The 10586-nt window shown below is 43.5% G+C and overlaps 1 long non-coding RNA gene across 1 annotated transcript; it reads left to right on the top strand.

Annotated features, from left to right (window-relative positions):
- Nucleotides 1-228: 228 nt before the first annotated feature.
- LOC148132281 (uncharacterized) lies at nt 229-9731 on the top strand. The gene is made up of 3 exons (XR_015747799.1): nt 229-2521; nt 3020-3151; nt 8850-9731. It is a non-coding gene; the product is annotated as an uncharacterized LOC148132281 (long non-coding RNA).
- The last annotated feature ends 855 nt before the right edge of the window (nt 9732-10586 follow it).

Below are 10586 nucleotides of genomic sequence, written 5' to 3'. Positions count from 1 at the left end.
AATAATCTTAATAATCAATCTTAAACTTTGGAATATTTCTCCCACCCAAACAACCAGCTACCGGGCAGGTTCTTGAAACCGCCATAATTAATTACACCCCCACCCCCTTCAGTGGTTTGTGAAAAGATCTAAATGGATAAAATATCCCCAAGTCAGAAATCTGTTTCGGAACCGAAGGACAAAAGAAAAAAAGACCGCGCACAACACATTCTTCGGCCTCAAAAAAACAACGGCATGAAACGACCGGTTTAATCCGCCGGATCTTACCGGATCGCTTGATTAGATTGGTTATTTATTTATTTATTTTAATCGGAAACTAAATGCCGAAGTGAAAGAAAATACAGTTTTGGCGGAGGTGAGGGGGGGGGGGCGAGAAAGGCTTTTGGTATTGGATATGCGTCGTGTGTACTCCCAGATAATGTATCCCGTTTGAAAATCGCGCACGCACACACACAAATGTTTTCGAGTATTTGGGAGGGTCGTAGGATGGGAAAGCTCCGCTTCGCAGTTCCCAAAGGTCTCTATCGTAAGCTTTCGCCCCCGTAGATAGAGCGACGGGGATCCGGAGGGGAGCGAACCAGAAAAAAGTCGATTTGTCAAAAGATCTTTCCGTTTTTGCGCTTTAAAAAACCGAAACCGCGTCGGCTTTCGCTGGGCTTCGCCCTTCATTCTCCAGCGCTGGGTGAACGAATCTTTCATCTTGCAACCTTTTCAGTTCGAGTGGCCACAGTGGTTGTTGTTTTCGACGGGAAGATTTTTCTTAAAGAGGCACCTTAAATCAGTCAGTTTCGAGGCAGTCTGAAACAACTTCTTCCTTTCCGATCTCTCTCTCTCTCTCTGTGCCGGGAAATGTTGATCTACCTTCCTTCCCAAAGCCAACATCGCTGAAGAGAAAAAAAAATAAACAAACCAGACAAGGAAGGAATGAAAGAAATACGAGATCGCAGTCCAATTCTCCCTTAAATAAATATCTCTTCCTGATGTCATTCAAAGAATATTCGCTGTTTTGTAAAGAAATAAATACTCTTAACACAGAGACAAACAAATCACCCACTCACACGCGCAGCCGCTTTTTCCTTAATTTATTCTTTTTTTCTGAAAGTTTCAGAAATACAAAGAACGGAGCTGATCGGTAACACCCATCCTGAGCTTTTTTTTTTTAATGACATTCAAACAAATTTCGAAGCATTTCTGCCAGTAAATCAGAAAGGAGATACAAACACACTCAATTAATTAAAATGTTATGCCAAATGTTTGGCATAACAGCTCAGTATCTTCTCAGCTCTTTTTTTTCCCGCTTCCACAACTTCGGAAGTTAAAAATGTTTGAGAGCATCAATGTCCCAGAACTGAGAACGTTACTGTTCTGTTGAAAAGTGTTAAAAAAAGCGAGGGAGAGAATTGTATAATTTCTGATCATGACTGCAGGATACAGTTGCCCTCTAATTAGTGTAACTGATCGAAGTTTGATCTAAAATAAACTCAAGTTTCCCCCTGTCCCCGTCCCCCAACAACCTTTATAAAATGTCAAAATATTTCCGAAGATTCCCCCATCCATCACATGTATGTTCAGGGAGCATGTATGTGTGGCTGTTGCTTTAGTTTTTTTAAGAAAGAAAGAAAGAAAGAAAGAAAGAAAGAAAGAAAGAAAGAAAGAAAGAAAGAAAGAAAGAAAGAAAGAAAGAAAGAAAGAAAGAAAGAAAGAAAGAAAGAAAGAAAAAGTTCGGAGCTCAAATATACCGAAGGAATAAAAAGAAGTGGGAAGCGTTTGTTTTCAATGTCTCTACGCAACCGTAGCTTGTGGTGGGACTTATCCAGAGAAAGAGCTTTTGGAAATTCTTCCAGAAGATCGTTTAAAAAGAAACCATATCCTGCCTATCCAGGAAGAGTTTCAACAAAAGCTAAGATCCTGGTTTGGAAAAAAAAAAAAAAAAAGCAACGACAACAACAACCACCGATGACGGGATGCTATTTGTTTGTAAGATTTCTCCCTTTCCCTCTCTCCCTCTTCACCAAAAGCCTTGTCCTCAGCGGCCCCAGTGAGGCCAAAGGAATTGGGGGTCCCCACGTGAGTTGCTTGGCAATGAGACCCCCCCTGACGTTTCACCCTCTCGCGTGATGGATGATCTCCGCCTACCTACCGGGATACCTCCAGTATCCGGTGATGCGGCAGGCGCGCCAGCGAGGCATCCAATTGGAGCCTCCTAGCACTCACCTGTTTTTTTTTTTTTTTTTGGTTTTTTTGCGGGGCGGGTTGCGCTCAACTTTCAAGCCATTCAAAAGTTCCTCCGCAGCCCTGGCCCTTCGAGCCCGGTGGTGGAGGTGGGGGTGGGGGGAATCCCTCCTGCCGCTCAGTCCGCAGGGCCCGGAGATCTTCTCGCTAGGGAGCCTGCAGGAGGAGAAGTGGGGGGTGTCCATCAGCCAAAGAGCGATCCAGGCGGGGCGCACAAGCTTGGTGATGCGGAGAGGAGGAGGAGGAGGTGGCGACGCCGGCGAGGAGGAAGCCGATGTCATCCGCATAGGTAGGTGGTGCAGAGGCCGAGGTCGCTCGAGTAACCGGCCAGCCTCAGGGCCCGCAGAGGCCGGGAGGGGGAGATCCCCCCCGGGGGATCCCGTCCCCGGGGCTGCTATTTCGACGGAGCTGCCTCTCCAGCCGCGCTGCCCTCCAGGAGAGGGTCGCTACCCATTGGCCACTGGCCCTTGTCCCACGTACAGAGGCAGTTCTAAATGGGGACCATCCGTCATTGTGTCCTGATGGCTCTCCTCCTCCTCCCCCCCCCCCACGCGCCCCCCCACCTTGGCCCTGATTCCTCCTGGTCAAATTGGACATTTTCCCGCTTCCCAAGGAGGCGGGGTGCGGGGGGGGATGGGGGGGGGTTGAAAAAGAAAAAGCCAGCTGACATTCGATACAGTGGCAAGGGGAGAGACCACGTGACGGGCGTTTGGCCAATGGCCAAGGTTCACCGAGGGGGGAAAAGGCACTGTTTGATGAGCTCATGGCAGCAATTTGTAACTTTCAGTCTCTCTCTGGACAAACACACAAGAGGGATGCGGAAAGAAGAGGCTCCTTTTCTCTCTCCGGGCTGCCAGAAATAGACCCCGCCGTCCGCTTCCCCTCCCCCTTTGCTGGGATCTCTCTTGGGAAGTTGAAGGTGAGTGAATCGATCGATTTTTATTCTGTCCGCTGCTGCGTCTCGGGCTCGGTTTTTCTCCTATACAGGAGCAGCTGCTCCTTCCCTTTTCCCCTGCCTTCTCCCTCCCGAAGGTAGAAGATCTCAGGGAAGCTAAATGTCTGACCATAAGAGCCGCTTCATCTTAATTTGGCTGATTAAATTTACAATTACTTCTGCAGTGAAAATGGATGGGTCCCCATCCCCCATCCCTGCTGCTCAGTGGGGATGTATTGCAGTGTTAAGGTGAGGAATTACAACTTTATGCTACAGTATTCCTGAAAAGTGTGTACATTGGATGTGTATTGTGGCAGCAAGCCACAAAACTCTGTCTGTCCGTCTGTCTGTCCGTCTGTCTGTCTATCTATCTATCATCTATCCCACAAAACTGTTTGTCTGTCTGTCTGTCTGTCTATCTATCTATCTATCTATCTATCTATCTATCTATCTATGCCACAAAATTATCTATCTGTCTGTCTATCTATCTATCTATCCCACAAAACTATCTATCTATCTATCTATCTATCTATCTATCTATCTATCTATCTATCTATCTATCTATCTATCTATCTATCTATCTATCTATCTATCTATCATCTATCTATGTCTGTCTATCTGTCTGTCTGTCTGTCTATCTATCTATCCCACAAAACTATCTATCTATCTATACCACAAAATTATCTATCTGTCTGTCTATCTATCTATCTATCTATCTATCTATCTATCTATCTATCTATCTATCCCACAAAACTATCTATCTATCCTACAAAACTATCTATCTATCTATCTATCTATCTATCTATCTATCTATCTATCCCACAAAACTATTTATCTATCTGTACCACAAAATTATCTGTCTGTCTGTCTGTCTATCTATCTATCTATCTATCTATCTATCTATCTATCTATCTATCTATCTATCTATCTATCCCACAAAACTATCTATCTATCTATACCACAAAATTATCTATCTGTCTATCTATCTATCTATCTATCTATTTATCTATCTATCTATCTATCTATCTCACAAAACTATCTATCTATCCTACAAAACTATCTATCTATCTATCTATCTATCTATCTATCTATCTATCTATCTATCTATTTATCTATCTATCTATCTATCCCACAAAACTATCTATCTATCCTACAAAACTATCTATCTATCTATCTATCTATCTATCTATCTATCTATCTATCTATCTATCCCACAAAACTATCTATCTATCTGTACCACAAAATTGTCTGTCTGTCTGTCTGTCTGTCTGTCTGTCTATCTATCTATCTATCTATCTATCTATCTATCTAGTTGTTAAATTAGGACTGAGCAATCTAGGTTGTATTTTGCCTCCACTCATGGACTTTGATCCATTACTGTCTTTCGACTCAACCTATCTTGGAGGATTGCTGTCATGGGGGGAGGGGAGGGAAATGAAAGCCACTGTCTATGTAAGCTGCTTTAAGCTCCTAGAGGAGGGGGTGGGGAAAGTGAGATACAATTGAAACAAACAATAAACAGCATACCTAATAAAGAGTAGCCTCATAAAGACCCATTCTAAAGAGAACAATCAGGTTGCTGCTGCTTTTGATGATAGTGCTTTCATCCTTGAGACATAGGCATAGTTGCAATGAAAACCACCTGCTTGGGGATACAGTTAATGTCTTGGCTTGTCTCACAGTGGGATTTACTAGGTATCTGCGAGGATATTTTTAATTGAAGTCAAGAGATGTTTTGAATGTTTTCCCCCTATGCTCTGAAGTTACTCTCCCCAGAACACAGTAAATGCGATGGGGATTGGGTGTCCGTAGAAGAGAAAGGAGGGAGGGAGATTTATGTTCTTTCTTTGAATGACTGTGGAGGAGGGGTGGAAAAGTCTCTTGAATGTAATTGAGAAATCTTCAGAGCAACAGACCCACTGTAACCTTTCAGTAACAGATAGGTGAAACACCCTGGTGATGCCGTGATGAGTATATTATTAATAAGAATAAGGACATCAATAATTGTCACTCAAAAATCAAAGGTAGTCTTCACCTTCCTTATTCCAGGTATATTTCCCAGAGACTATCATTCCTACTGAAAAAGAATTAATCTAAATTACTATTAATAAAGGACAGTTAAAAATTAATTGACCTTCCAATCAATCATCTCAACTTGTTAACTTTAAATGAACACAGCACTCTTGCTTAAAACCAACTCATGTTCAGTTATTTTTTTATTGGAAAGCTTGATGGGAGAGGGAGGCGAGGGAGAAATGTTTAAAGCTTTGAAGCCTTATGGGAGAGAGGCCCTGATTATACCTGTTCTTCAGTTGTTAGATGAAAACAATACTAATAACTTGCAGAGAGGAACATTTTTTAAAAACAATTACACATTAAACAGAAAAGTCAGAAGGTGTCAGAGGTATTTAATTTAAGCAGATTACAAACTCAGGCTTGAGAGCATGTGGCACATACACACAAAACCTTCTGTTTCTCCACTCAGAATAAAGTTAAACATTACAGTTTTTCAAATACATAAATGCATTGTTTCAAAGGATAGAGAAATGCTTCATCCTAGCCCCTGTATTAAATCAATTACAAAGCTCCATCATTCATTGATGAATGTTCGACCCACTAGAGCAGGGGTGGGCAAACTACGGCCCGCGGGCCACATCCGGCCCGTTGGTCTGTCCAATCCGGCCCGCCCCTGAAAAAAAATCGCTGGGCGTGGCATATTGCCCTGCGCCGCGTGGCCCCCAAAGCTGCAAAACAGTGCGGAGCGCTCTTGGGGTAGGAAAGAAAAGAAGAACTTTGCAAAGGCCTCGGCTGGGAGTTCAAAATCACCTTCGAGTGCGACCTCTCCGAAGGTGAGTCCCCGCCAATCCCCCTTTTTTTTCCCGGGGCTTCCAGGCTTAAACTTTGCAAAGGCAAAGTTTGCAGGCGGGAGCGTCTTCCGGGCGAGGAGCGGAAAGGGTTCCGCCCGGCGGGCGGGCAGGCGGGCTGCTTGGAGCCACCTAAAGCTAGGCCGCTGCTGGTGGAGCCTTGCCCTGCCTTGGTGCCCCGTTTCCCGGCTCGGCGGTCCTGCTCGGGCGGCACTTTAAAAGCCTGCTCCCAGCACCCGAGCAACTTCCAAGCAACTTGCGGCTTCCTTTTTCCTCGCGGGCGCTCACGCCTGGCCCTGAGCCGCGTGGCGGAGGGGAAACCCGGAGCACCGCCGGTTGCCTCCTCCAAGCAGCCCGCCCGCCCACCGGGCGGAACCCTTCCCGCTCCTCGGCGGGAAGATGCTCCCGCCTGAAACTTTGCCTGTGCAAAGTTTAAGCCTGGAAGCCCCGGAAACCTGAGCAACTTCCCAGCAACTTTCGGCTTCCTTTTAACTTGTGGGCGCTCGCGCCTGGCCCCGAGCCGCGCGGCGGAGGGAAGCCCGGCGGGCGGGCGGGCTGCTTGAGGAGGCGACCTGGCGGTGCTCCGGCAGCAGCAACAGGCAGTTCTGCCCGGGCTCCACTCAGGTGTCCGGCTGGGGCTGTCAGAAGTTGCTACTGCCGGCGCAGCTCCACGCGGCTCCAGTCCCGCGTTGCCTTGGGAAGGAGAAGGCAAAACCAGGAGCCGCTGAGCCTGAGCCTCCGGTGCCGCTGCTGCCGTTGCAGAGCACCGCCACGACTCTTTGCCTTTCCCTTCCCGAGGCAACGCGGGACTGGAGCCGCGCGGAGCCGCGCCGGCAGTAGCAACTCCTGACTCAGGGGGCCTCCGAGGGGAGGGGAAGGAGGAGAAGAGGGGGGGGAAGGGTGGGGGGGGGGCATTCCCAAAAAATCTTGTGCTGACCCGGCCCGTCTGTCAAATTTTAAAAGTCAATGTGGCCCCCCGAGCCAAAAAGTTTGCCCACCCCTGCACTAGAGGAATTAGGCCTGCCACAGACATTCAAGGTAATCCCTGGATGACATCACTTGATGATTCACAGCCCCAAGTGTGAATGTCCTCCAATCAAAAGGATGTGCATGTTTTGAACATCTATGGTGGTTTCACAAATGTAAACTACTGTGTTGAAGGAAACATTAGCATAAAATTAAGATAAGAGTAGTTATAGGGAAGTTGTTGCAAGTAGCTTTTCAGGGCTGTAAATCTTTAGGCTTGATTCCAAAAAAATGGGGTTACATTGAAGTATGAACATAGCCCTGTGCTATTCATTAAACAGCTGCATCTTTGGGGTTGCCTTCTACAGTTGCCTAGCAATTCCAGGAGAAGGCCAGTTGCTTTAATAATTTCAGACAGGTGTTCTATTTGCATCCCTGTATGCTCCAAAGCACCTTTTTGGAAGCAATGCACAATCTCATTATTGATATAGCTCAGATTTAACTTTGTTGAAGTTCATTACAACCCCAATGGTTTCTTTACTGTAGCATAAAACAAACCATACAAATGGTTCAAAGATAAACTTCTGGATTAACCTCAGCTCAGCTTTTTCAGAGGAATCAAGTTTGAATATTTGTGTTGTTGAGAAATAAACAATACACACCTGTGTATGTTGGTTGTTCCAGAGAGCAAATCCACTTTCTGAATCTTCTCAGGTTGGCTTGGCTTTCGTGATATTGTGTGCAAGTCACAGGTGAACTTACATCTATCAAATGTTATATAGCACTACATATGGAACAGGTGACATACAACTGTCCAAGTACCATTTGTGGGAAGGCCGTGTTATGAGAACAGAGTTTGAAAGGCTCATTGTAGGACAATAGAGTTCTTTGTGGCAGATTAATTATATAATTGATTGCAATTCTTATGTGGATAATAAAATTTGGCAAGAGTCTAGTCTTCTCTGTAATTTCTCTTCTCTCTGCTTCGTACAAGCAGGAATTTAAAAAAAATTGCTTCTCTACACATTGTTGGATTCCCATATAGCATAACAGTCAAGAGATAAATAGTGTGGTAAGCCATCAATTTCTGAATAACCACAGATTCCTGTGTCCTTTCTCTAGAAAAAGAAATTAAATGGCCTTTAATTTTGCAGTATTCCATTATCTTAAAGATTTATAAGGCATTCTTAAGATAAACCTTCATAAAAGTTATATTCATATATAATATTACAATGACTTTATCTCTTCATTATAGGTTACCATTTGAGGTCGCTGTTACTGAGTTGCAAAGATGTATTTGAGAATGATCTTAATAGATATATGATCACAAAATGCTCCTTCCTGATCCAAACTTATGACCTGTTGTTTCCATAAAACATTTGGGACTAGTAAATTACACATTACATTTAAACTTGTTACTTAGCCTTAATTTGTCTGCCTCAGAAATGGAAATGATAATAATAAGATTGACTATCCACACTAACAAATGTTTCAGCCAGTCTAGTACAGTGGGATTTCTAATATTTATAGAGTTTCCTTGAACAACGGTTGGAGCATTTTCTTGAGTCTTAAAATTGTTCACATTTAAAGAAATCTCTAGCCCACTGGGAAATCTAATAAAATACTGAAACATAGTATTGATTTTATGTTCTAGAAAAACAATCTTCTGTTAGTAGAAGCCATTAGGTTTCAAATGGGTTGGTGAGGTTATTTCCCATCTGTTTATTTCCTGCAGAGCTACACTGTACAAGTGTGTGTGTGTGTGTGTGTGTGTGTGTGTGTGTAGGGGGAGGCGGTTAGCAATAGTAATATTGATTAATTCTTACAGAATTCTGTCTTTTTAATTTGCACAGCAGCTCTTTGTCCACTCCAAATCTGATGCAGCTGGACCTGGAACATCGTAAGCTGGGTGTGAGCAGAAGAGCAACTATTGGGTGGAAAAAACAAGTCAGAAAAATTGCACAACACTCACTCAGCCTCTCTGTTATGATGCTAGGCTAAAGAAGGAACTGAGAGTTATCTTTTCCCTGTTGAAAGAACAGACTTGCTATATTTCCTGGCCTACAGCTTTACTCCATTCCATTCCAAATATGAAAAGACCTGTCTCTTCACCCTGAGCGTTGGGCTAAACTGGGAGCGAGCCCAGCAAATGTCAAGTTGATCTGATGATGTCATGGTGGGAAGTATATTTCTTCTGTACAGATAGTTCTCAGTTAACAATGGTAATTGAGAACAGAATTTCCATCCCTAAGCAGTAGGGGAAGTTGGCAGCAATAGGTAGGTAAGCAGCCAAAAGGTGGTCCTAAGTGCAGGTGGGCAGAAGTGGGACTGAATTTTATTCATATGACAATAGAGGTGTTGCTGGAACTTCAGACATCAGTTGTAAGTCCCTTCATTCGGTGCCTTTGTAACTCCAAATGGTTGCTGAATGAGTGAGTATTAAGTGAGGACCATCTGTATAGAAGGAGACTGTCATTGCATTGTTTTTGTTTTTATTGGTTGTATTGCCTTTTTTTTTAATCAAATGGCTGGCCATATGAATCTTTGACATGAATGAATAAGTAAATGGTGCATACAAGGGCTACTGAATACATGCATTTTAACATCCTATTCTAAAAACACAGGGTGTGGATGTGTCATATACATTTAGCCTGCATTGTTACATTCAGTGGGCTCACTCCTACCTGTTGATAAAATTACAACTGAAATAAACATGTTTTCAGAACAAATTAGAAGGTGGTGCTTTCTCTGGGATACGGCACGTGGTTGAAATGAAACAAGAAGCATGGCAGAGAAGAGATGCGGTTTAGATAAAACCTAGCAAAATATATTAAAAATACTTATATCTCAATTGTTAGATATAACATTAATGCCTTGTCTGAACATGTACATAGAGAATACGCTTCCTTTGTCTTGCTATTTTAAACTACAATCATCACCATCCCCAGTCAGTATGACAGAGTGGTTGGTAGAGTCAGAGCATGGAGCTTCATGCAAGAAACATGATTTTTAATTGTATGACTTACCTCCATGACTTGAGCCTCAACAATTTGTATTCTGTGATATTTTGAGAGCAGAAAAATACAATTTGACATGGATGGGGTAAAGCCGCATCTCCACTTTGCACTTAAGTTCTGGGGGCAAGTTTTAGTGTCAGCAGTTTGATTTCTGAACCTGGTTATGAACACTATGGCTGCCATTTTGTAAATAGTCAAGTTCTTCCACAACAGACCTTTTGGAAGCATTTCTACAACATATTTTCAAAACTCAATATGCACACTGCCTCCAGAAGTTTCAGGATTCCTGTTATTCTGTTGCCCTGAACTTTCTTCATTAAGTTTTTACAAAAGAATGGTGCCTTCAAAACAAAATGTTTTACCTACCTATTGAGGATTGTAATCCTCCAGCCAAAAATTATAGGGATAAGAAAGACATCACCAGGCTGACCGGATTTTTGTGGATGAAAGTTATTTGCATCTGCTCTGAGCTACATGGCAGCTTGACAAAAGTCCTGACCAAATTTTTGGAGGAGTCTACAATTAGACATACATGAGCAGGGTCAGATTTACTTTAAACTGATTAAGATCATG

This window comes from Notechis scutatus, chromosome 2 (genome assembly GCF_049901735.1).
Source record: "Notechis scutatus isolate UNSWTSFEM ecotype Mainland chromosome 2, rNotScu1.2, whole genome shotgun sequence".
Taxonomy (NCBI): Eukaryota; Metazoa; Chordata; class Lepidosauria; order Squamata; family Elapidae; genus Notechis; species Notechis scutatus.
Note: the sequence above shows the minus strand (reverse complement) of the source record. Positions and strands in the feature narration are given on the sequence as shown.